At 54.8% G+C, this 9,937-nt stretch overlaps 1 long non-coding RNA gene across 1 annotated transcript; it reads right to left on the bottom strand.

The window, feature by feature from the left end:
• Positions 1 to 1,680: 1,680 nt before the first annotated feature.
• Positions 1,681 to 8,582, bottom strand: LOC142038568 (uncharacterized). The gene is made up of 3 exons (XR_012652600.1): positions 5,512 to 8,582; positions 5,118 to 5,176; positions 1,681 to 2,588 (listed from the first exon to the last, which is right to left on the bottom strand). It is a non-coding gene; the product is annotated as an uncharacterized LOC142038568 (long non-coding RNA).
• Positions 8,583 to 9,937: the final 1,355 nt, after the last annotated feature.

Below are 9,937 nucleotides of genomic sequence, written 5' to 3' on the forward strand. Positions count from 1 at the left end.
GGGCTGGAGCAGCAGGGGGCATATGGGGGAGAAACACACGCGGGGGGGGGGGGGGGGGGGAGGGTAGGTGAGGGTACAAAGGTGCATGGGGGGACATGGGTGGGGATGACCTACCCCAGGGAGTCCACCCAGGATGATCCACAGCAGGTAACTCGCCTGGGATAACCCGCAACAAAGCACCCACACCAGATAATCCACACTGGGAGGACCCCCAGCAACACCCCTCAAACTGCCTGTGCTTCACCCCCAATCTTCCCCAAACTGGGGAGTTTTCTGCTTTTTCAAAATACTCAGTTTGGGGTGTGTTTCAGTGCTTTTCCACAACATAAAAAGGGGTGATCTTTTGGTTGCGGTTTTGTGCATGAAAATGGGGTGGGTTTTTTGCTTTCCAGCTGCACCAATCCAGGCGGATTTGGCTTTCCCAGGAGTCCCAAATTTGTTTGGTTTTTTCCATTGCAGACCCAGACTCAGGGGGTTTGGGGTTGTCCTGGTTTCGGCTGGAATAAAGTTCATTTTCTTCTGACTAGCTGGTACAGGGCCATTTTGGATTTAGAATGAGAACAATGTTGACAACACCCCGATGCTGTAGTTGTTGCTAAGCAGCGTTTAGACTAAGTCAGGGACCTTCCAGCTTCTCATACCGCCCTGCCAGCAGAGGCTGGGGGTGCACAAGAAGAGTCGCTGAGCTAAAGGAGGATTCCAGGTAAACAGGTCAGCTCGAAATACACCACCTCCTTTACAAGTTAAGAGCGATTTGAACACTTAAAATCAGCACTTAGGCTAATCGATACCATTTTGAACACCTTCTTAGCATACAAGTAAACACTCTCGCCGGTGTTGGAAAACGTCTCCTCCCTTCCTTACAGCACTGCTGCAGGGAGATAACCCCGGGAGGCTGCGGGACGAGGTCGTACACAATCAGAATCTACGCTTACGGATCCACCGCAACAGCTACAGCCCTTGCGCTGCTGCTGCTGCTTTGCATCTTGCTTGTTTGGTGAATAAAGCTGAAAGCAAAGTGGAAAACTTCAAAGAGCAAAATGAAAAATAAAGAATAAATCTCAATCATTCACTTTACACTAAAAAGGTGTGCCCATGTTTATATACATCCAATAAAAATACTTATACTATAAAAGTATTTGATTTTCCTTTTCCATTACCTTAACTTGCACAGCTCTGAATTCATACCATTAAATTATCTCTCTCCAAAGTACACGGTTTTAATGGGACTAGGGGTTTTTGTGCGTGTTGCATAACGCGGAGGGACACCTGGCCAGCTGAGCTGCCCAAGAGAGGTGCTACTGAACTGCCAGGGAAATGCACCATTGAAAGCCAGACAGAAAGAAAGTACTTCAGAGCACTCCGTCAAAACATCAGGGAAAAAAACCCATAACATTCAGTTGCCTCTCTTTTTAAATGTTTAGACAAATACCTAACTGCTTACATACACCTAACAAATCATATACTACAGCTATTTGGCAGTTACAGTTTAAACAATGCAAGTCAATTTGTAAAATCCCCAGCGCTGCAATACCTCACACTACCAAAAAGGACTGGTGGGTTTCCTAATGCTTTTGGCAGTACTGAAGCATGCAGAGCAACACGTTTTCATGTTATCTCGACTGTTACAACTGAGAAACCAAAGACCAGTGATGCCATCGACTTTAGGAAGATGGGCTGTGCTTGGGTCTTTGGAAGGAAATTGACTTTTTTTTTTTTTTCCTCTTTTTTTAAAGAGAGTGAAAAGTCTTGTTACTGATGACTTCTACTGTCAAGTCGATCACCTCTGAAGATCCACTCTGATGGGAAGTTCCTAAAACAAAATTTCTTTGAGAGAGAAAGACTTCCATTTTGGAAAATCTCTTTCCAACTGAAGTCAAAATTACACACTGTAGGTTAAAGGAAAAAATACATTCCTGAAGCAGTAACTCATCAAAACCACCTCAGGACTCACTGTCACTAGTTACAAGGCTGCTAATGCTTCCTGGGAAAGCCTGGAAAACACACAGATGCGACGCCCATTTGTCCCGTTTTGCCCGCGTCTCTTCTTTGACCTTGACTGCTTTTAGTACAGATGCTAATTATCTCCGTAACGTTTTTGAGTACTACTATAAGATATTTAAAAAAAAAAAAAAAAATCATTGACTGTAAAAGCATAAAGGTTTTATCATGAAAACAAAGTCTGTTTCTTCTGAACAGCTGAACTCTTACGAACAGTTTCTTCCCTCTTTTAGTACAAAATTAGTTTCACAGTATCATTTACTAGCAAGCACACAGAAACAGAAGATTATGCTTTCAGGAAGAGAAAATAAACTGAGGGAAGTAAACTTTGTATAGGTGTAACATGCTCCAGAACAGAACTTATTTTTAGTATTTGTGTTAAAATATTTCATGTAAAAAAAAGTAGAAGGAGAGCTGGCACACTCTCAACGTTAAAGTCCGTACCGCAAGTACCTTTGGAAAAACGCAGACACACATCGTAGGCGTACCTTGTACTTGCAGGCCTCTACGGAATCTTTCCATCTGTCTCGTACCGCCACGGCAGAAGAAAGGGCAACCACGGCAAAACGGTGCCAGCTGACATCCAGCTGAGCGAAGAAAAAAAAAAAAAAAAAACATTAGCACAAAGCTGGGGAGGAATCCAAAGCTGCCCTTTTTTTTTTTTTGTGAAGGTTTGTGAAGACAGTACGACTGAGCGGAGGAAAAACTATTTTTGCGTCATCTTCGGTACGGTTGTTGACACAGGCCACTAGAGCTTTTGCATTTTTCAGACAACTGTGCCTTTTTTTTTTTTCCCTTTCTTTTTTGACTCACTGGCAACTTTACTTTCACTAGAACTCACTTTCCTAGATACACGCAGGTGACACACATAGAGACCTACCTACGTTTTGTCAAGCCTTAGTATAGCCGAGGCTATACGTCCCAAGTTGAGTATTTTTGCTAGAGAGCACAGCAACACATCTGTCCTTGTGAACTGCCTCGTTGCAAAAAAAGAATCATTTTTTCCAGGCCGTTGCTCCAAACGGGCAAGATCTTTTAAAACCGCAGTTGTGCCACCAAACCCGCTCAGGGTCCCTCCTAGCTTTTGACCGCCCTGAGATTTAACAGGCACACGCTCCATTCCATCTTCCAACAGCAAAAATACGTTAACGCTCTCGGACCCAGAGCGCAACCCTACGGATGTCCACGCACACACCCTGCCGTTTTGATGAGGAGCCACCGAGCACCCCTGCGAGCACAGCTGCACGCGCCGGATCGGCTTCCCCTACGCCCCGAGTTACCGGTTCCGGTGAACGTAGTTTCTGACGCTTTAAACCGAAAACCGTATCTCGACGCTCCGCCACAGTAGAAACGACCCATCGCCAGAACGCTACAAAAACGCAGTAACGCCAATTGCAAACCCACAGCAGCAACAGCTCCAGAAATATTGAGACCAGGAACAAGGGAGAAAAATAAAACAGCTTCATCTCACGCACAGGGGAGCGGCAGGCAGAGAAAAGGGTCGGCATTCTGAGCCCTTACAGAAAACGGGCATTCTCCTTCCATTCCTCAGCCCGTCCGTGAAGGTCTAAATACTGCAACACTACTACGGCAACGTCGAGAGCAGGGAACAGCAGCCCGGCCGCCGGACTTGCCACTGACCCGTGCTATTTCCGTAGCAGGACGCGTACGCAGAGGGACACGTTTTGCCACACGCAGCCCTGAACTTCCTGAAAATTTACGTTTACCAAAAAAAGCCATTTGGAACATATTGCCAAACAACATTCGGCAAGAAAGCTTTGATGCCTGTGACACACGCAAGTTTTTGGTCACTTGCTATTTGCTTCCTGTTGCTGCTGCTGTTCTTCCTTCAGAAATTCTACTCGTAGCCCAGTTATTCACTACTGGTTCAAGCATTTGCCTTCCTGGTATTACCAGCACATTCACAGAGGCAAATAACTTGCTTGCTCTTCTACAATTATCCAAACGACAATTACAGCCATGAAAGAGAAGGAGAGGTCAGGCAGCAGAAGAGCTCTGCAGGCTGGCACCAGTCAATATTGCACTCTCGAAGAACAAACAACAACAAAACAAAACCGTGACCCTGTATCCTTCTTTTTTTTTTTTTTTTTTCCCCTTCTTCTTTCAGAGCTCATCCCTGCCTCAGCATTTTGTCTTGCCAGAGCATGAAGCGCAGGTGATCCGTACCCTGACGACTTTTGCGTGTGATGAATGCCTGTTCAGAAATAGTCCAGATCTGCAAGACTGGTGTCATTTCTATGGTTTTAATCATCATAACTCACATTTTATTTACTCACGCATTTGTGAGGAAACTAATTAACTTTTAGACACTGCCTCTCCTTTTTTTGAGGGGTGGGGGTGGAAATGTGTTAGAGACTGAAAAACATTACAATTCAGAGCTCCCAACCACGAGGGAGTGGTGGAGAAATCAATGAAAGCAAAGACCAACAGCAGCAACATCAGCTGAAAGTTGGCTTTCATTCCGATCACGTACTTAAGCGACTCTCCTTGCAAGTCTATGCCTCGGTCCTAGGAATGGCTAGTCCCTTTTTGGAAGGACAAACTTTCTCACTTAAAAGTCCTAGACTGAAGACTCCGCTGAACGGAATGGGGATTGTGCCACGGGACAACATGCCCTCAACACTCTTAATGGGGAAGGGAAAAAAAAAAAAACAAACCCAAATAAAAATCAAGTACCAGTTCCCATCATGTTTCACTCATTACATTTCTACTGGCATCTAGGTGCTCAAAAATGAACTACAAGGACACCACATATTCCTAAAAATTCAGTTATACATAAAAAAGTAAAAGGCTGTTTCCAACTTGCCCATAAAATCAGTATGAACAGAGAGAAGAGAAACACTCGACCCCCTAAAGCAGCTAACAGGCAGCTCTGAATTTACCAGACAGGAAATTTCATTCTTTCACCTGAAACAAAAACACATCAAGAGACCAGTTCAGGAACAGGGCACGATCTGTTAACAGCAATTTTTCCATCAGCTTTTCGGCTCTAGCAGCAAATTTGCCTTCTCTGTGGGTTTAACGTGGAGCATCTGTAGTGCCCTCGAACTCGCAAGTGTTTCTCTCCGCTCCCCCAGCCCGATACGTGCGATTACCTGAGCAGCAAGCGGAACTAACCACGCAGGATTTTCTTCGTGTGACGCGGAAGGTGACGCTAGGAGAAGAGGAGACAAAGAAATGAACCTGCTTGTCACACCCAGCCAACGGTGAAAAGACAGGGGAGGATTCTGCCGGAAGGGCTCTGCACCCCAGGAGCTCCCGCCAGCCGGTTTCTCTCCCCTTTGCCCGGTACCGAGGGGACGACGGCACCTCGCCCGCGCCCCCTCGCGGGGCGGGGGGGGCTGCCCCAGGTGAGCCGGGGGACCCCCACCTCGCTTCTGCCCGCGGGAACGGACCGGGAGAGACACTCCACGCAGAGAGAGGAGCGTGGTGTGGATTGCATGCCCGAGGGAAGAGGCCGGGCTCCCCGCTGGCAGAAGGACAACTCACCTCCCTGCTGCTCGGAGCTGCTTGCTGCGGACAGCCCTGCCTGCGCCCGGCCGCTCTTCGGCCGTGCTGGGAGCGCAGTCCGGCCGACGGACGCGCCAGCGAAAAGACGCTCCAGCTAATCGCGCCCCCTGCTCGTTACAGCCGCAGGTACTTTTGCCTCTGGCTAATGCACGCTCCAGACAGCGGACACCCCGCCTCGTTCCAGCTCCCGCTTGCTACAGTTCTGGCTCCTTGAAGCCCCAGCTCCGCACTGAAGCTCCGGCTGATTTCAGCTGCTTCTCCTTACAAGCTCCAGCTACGTGCAACGGTCTCGGCTTTCCATAAGGTTGCATATCAACTGCTGTCAGAACTGGAGCATTAGGATTAAACAGCAGAGTTACACGCCAAGTAAATATTCGTTAAGTTTGGGCGATTAATTACTTAATAACTATTCTGAGCGGCGCAGAAAGAACAGCTGGACTCAAAGAGGGCACGTGGGGTCTGAAAAGCGCCTTTCCCCCCCACAGACCATCGCAGATGTTGAGCTCGGCCTGCTGCGTGCCGGCCTCCCGAACTTCGGCGTCCCACACAACCAGACCCCCATCTACGGGGAGGGACCACGCACCCTGCCCGCCCCCCGCTTCCCCCCGCAGCCCCCAACACCCTCCCACCCGCCTGCAAAACCAGCCAAGCCGGCTCCCGCTTTTGGCCCCCACACCAGCTGACTCGGGGCCCGTTTGGGAGCCAAAAAACCCGGCCGCTGAGCCTGTTCTCAAGGCCCAAACACGCAGGGCCGGACCTCTGTTTCTGGGCCCAAAGCCGCGCAGCTCGGTCTGTTTCCGAGCCCCCAAATCAGCCACGCGAGCCTGTTGTCAAGCCCCAGGAACAGAAAACTTGTTCTCCATTTCTGACCCTGCAGTGCCCACGGGCGACGCCGAGCGTAGCCACCCCACAGCCCTGCGCCCCCGGGGCCCCACGCGCAGTTTCGGGGAGCGCTCGGGACCTGCAGAGGGCCCGGCCCCACGCCTCTCCAGGGCAGCCCCAGCACAGGCAGGGCGTCGCTTCTCGATTGCCGTTTCAGGCTTTATTTCCCCGCCATCACCGGCACGGCCAGGCCCCCCACCCCAAACCTCCCAGCCGAAGCACCCCCGCGGGTAGCCGGGCCCAGCCACCCGGAAAACAAGAAAACCAAAGAGGGAACAACAAGACAGACAACGTGGGGAAAGGCAAGGAGAAAGACACAGAAACAGAGAGAGCGCGGGAGGGATAGGGAGCAGGACAGAGAGATGGAGCAAGAAAGGAAAAAAGGACGGGAGGCAGAACCAAGGGAAAGAGAGACAAGGACGGGGAGCAGGACAAAGGGACGGAAGAGGAAAAAAAATTAGCGACGGGCTGCAGGACAGAGATGAAGGGATTAAATAGACACAGGGAGCATGACAGAAGGACAGAGAGGAGACAGACAAAAGGGACAAAGAGCAGGCCAGCATCGGAGGGGAAAAAAAACCAACTGCGATGGGCAGTGGGAGAGAGAGATGGAAAAAAGAAAAAAAATACTGAGGAACAGAAAAAAGAAAGCAGCGACAGCTAGCTGGACAGGGGGACACAGTTAGAAAGGGCGGGAGAGGGAAGGGGGCAGAGAAAGACAGACAGAAAAGGTAGCGAAAGAAAGCAAGGCAGAGGGACAGCAAGGCGGGGGGGAAGGGACAGGGGTCTGGACAGAGATGGAGAAATAAGCAGCAGGGACAGAGGAAAAGAGACAGAAAGAGGGACAGGGAACATGGCAGAGAAGGAAAAATCAGGACAGCGGCAGGACGGAGATCAAAAACTGGGACGGTCCTCAGGACAGAGAGGAATACGAATACGAGCAGGGAGCGGGACAAAGGGATACAGCGAGAAACGACGGGACAGGAAGCAAGACAGAGCGACAGACAAGAACGATGACGACGAGAGAGAGAGAGCGAGAAAGGCAAAGACCGTGAGAAGCACGGGGCAGTGGGGAATTAGAAAGCGAGGTATCAGGAGCCCTGCAGATAGAGGGAGGGTGAATAAAAAAGGGGCAGGAAGCAGCACAAAGGGTCACAGAGAGTAAGAGATGAACAGGAAGGAGGACAGGGCCAGTGAGATCCACAATGACAAAAATAAACAGCAACAGCGAGCAAGACAAAGGGCGAGAGAGAGAAACAGAACGTAGGAAGAAGAGAGATAGGAAGGCAGGGACACGGAGCAGCACATAGAGGCGCAGAGAGGAAAAGAACGCCAGAGAACAGGCCAGAGAAATTGGGAGGCGGGGAAAGAGGCGGATGCAGATCAGGACAAGGAGATGGAAAAGGAAAAAACAGCAACTGGCTGCAGGACAAAGACGGGGGTGGGGGTAGGGAGAGGAAGAGGGAGCAGGACAAGAGAATAGACAGAAGAGGAGAGGTACAGGGAAGCAAAATTAAAAAAAAAAAAACAAACCACAAAAACAAACCCCAAACGTCACAGCAGCATGAGAAAGCGAGGGGGAGGCAGGGAGGGACCGGGACGCACAAGAGGAGCGACAGGGCCCCGAGGGCCCAGCACTCACCACAGCTCTCGCTCTTGGAGCTGCCAGGAGGCCTTGCCAGCTCAGAATCTTCCTTCTCCTTCTCTCCTGCCCTCCTCTTCTGTAACTGCAGTCGCTTGGCTGTCCTCCACATAACGGAACACGCGAGCGCCTCGCAGCTCTTACGAGATGAGGCCCCCTAGACACGTAGCCTCGCTCGCTCGCTCACTACGTGGCCGTACCGCGCTGCTGGTCATGCATACAGACCCTGGCGGTCTGACCTGCTGTGGACTACGAGGAGGGATCCTCCCACACCCAGAGAGGCAGGCTCTCTCTTGCCTGCAGCGGGAGGCAGCTGCCGGCCGGCCTTCCGTTTCTTCTTCTCTACCTTTCTGTGGCCTCTCCAGCTTCAGCAGCTCCCGTCCACAGCCAGCAAGCGCTCCGCCTGTCCCTCTGTGCTCCCGCGCCGCGAGGAGAGGGAGGCCAGGCAGAGACAGCCCACGCGAGCCTGAGGCTGCTGCAGTCAACGGCATCCCCGGGGACGAGCGGACAACCGCACTCACAGCGTGGCCTCTGGGAGAGGGAAAGAGGCAGCAGTGACCGTTATTAGCGTAGCTCGACCCCGGCCGGAGCCCCTCCTTCCGCAGGGGCTTCCGCAGACACCGCTCGTTCCCCGCGCCGCTGCTAACGGCACCCACGTTCAGGGAGACTCGAGAACATCGGAGGGCCAGCTTGCTGCCCTCACGACAGGGCTCGGGGGCTGCCTGCGGCTACAGCACAGGCTTCAGGGGAGGGGCTGGAGCTGGGGGCAGCCGGACGGGCCGAGCGGGGCCGGGGGAAGGCGCCGGGGGAGCTCCGGCGACTCGGGGAGGCGCCCGCTGGCCGCGCCTGGGGGGTGCCCGCCTCCGTCCCCTCTTCCCTTCTATCGGCTCTCGGGGAAGTGCCCGGCGCTGCCCTGGCCCGGCTCGCCTCCGGCGGACCGGGAGCCCGCCGCAGCGGCCGCTTCGCAGCTTCCCGTCCCGCCAGCCCCGGGCGGCCGGCAGGCAGGAGGCACCCCCCCGCCACCGCCCCCGCCCCGGCCCCCGCCGGAGGGGATCGCTGGCCTCACCCGCGGTCTCGGCGCTCGCCCGCCGCCGCCACGCTGCTCCCGGACACCGCGCATGCGCCGGAGGGGCCGGAGCCGGCGAGCGAACGCCGGGCTGCCCCACGCGCAGGACGGCGCATGCGCCCGGGAGGCGCGTCCGCACGGCTGGTCGGGGAGCGGGCGCAGCGGGAAGCCCGCGGAAAACCACGCGAAACCGGCAACGCTCCTGAGTCTGACCTGGTCGGACTCCGGGGGCCGCGGCGGCAGCGAGGACTACGCCGCGCCCGAGAGCCGCGCTGCTGCCCGGCTGCCGAGTCCGCGAAAACTACAGCTCCCGGCATGCCCCGGGAGGCAGCCTGCCCTGCTGCCTGACCCCGAGGGGACGCCGCTTCCGTTTCCGCCCACCCCCACGCCGGCGCAGCCGCAGTCCCCGCCGAGCCCCCAGCGCCGGTCCGGGCGGCTCCAGCGCGCTCCCGCCGCCGCCGCCCCGGCACGGCGCGGCCCCCCCCCCGCCCGGCTCCAGCTTCGCCCAGCGCCCGCCGCCGCCGCCCCGGCACGGCGCGGCCCCCCCCCGCCCGGCTCCAGCTTCGCCCAGCGCCCGCCGCCGCCGCCCCGGCACGGCGCGGCCCCCCCCCGCCCGGCTCCAGCTTCGCCCAGCGCCCGCCGCCGCCGCCCCGGCACGGCGCGGCCCCCCCCCGCCCGGCTCCAGCTTCGCCCAGCGCCCGCCGCCGCCGCCCCGGCACGGCGCGGCCCCCCCCCGCCCGGCTCCAGCTTCGCCCAGCGCCCGCCGCCGCCGCCCCGGCACGGCGCGGCCCCCCCCCGCCCGGCTCCAGCTTCGC

The sequence above is a fragment of the Buteo buteo genome, chromosome 13, assembly GCF_964188355.1.
Source record: "Buteo buteo chromosome 13, bButBut1.hap1.1, whole genome shotgun sequence".
In the NCBI taxonomy this organism is placed as follows: Eukaryota; Metazoa; Chordata; class Aves; order Accipitriformes; family Accipitridae; genus Buteo; species Buteo buteo.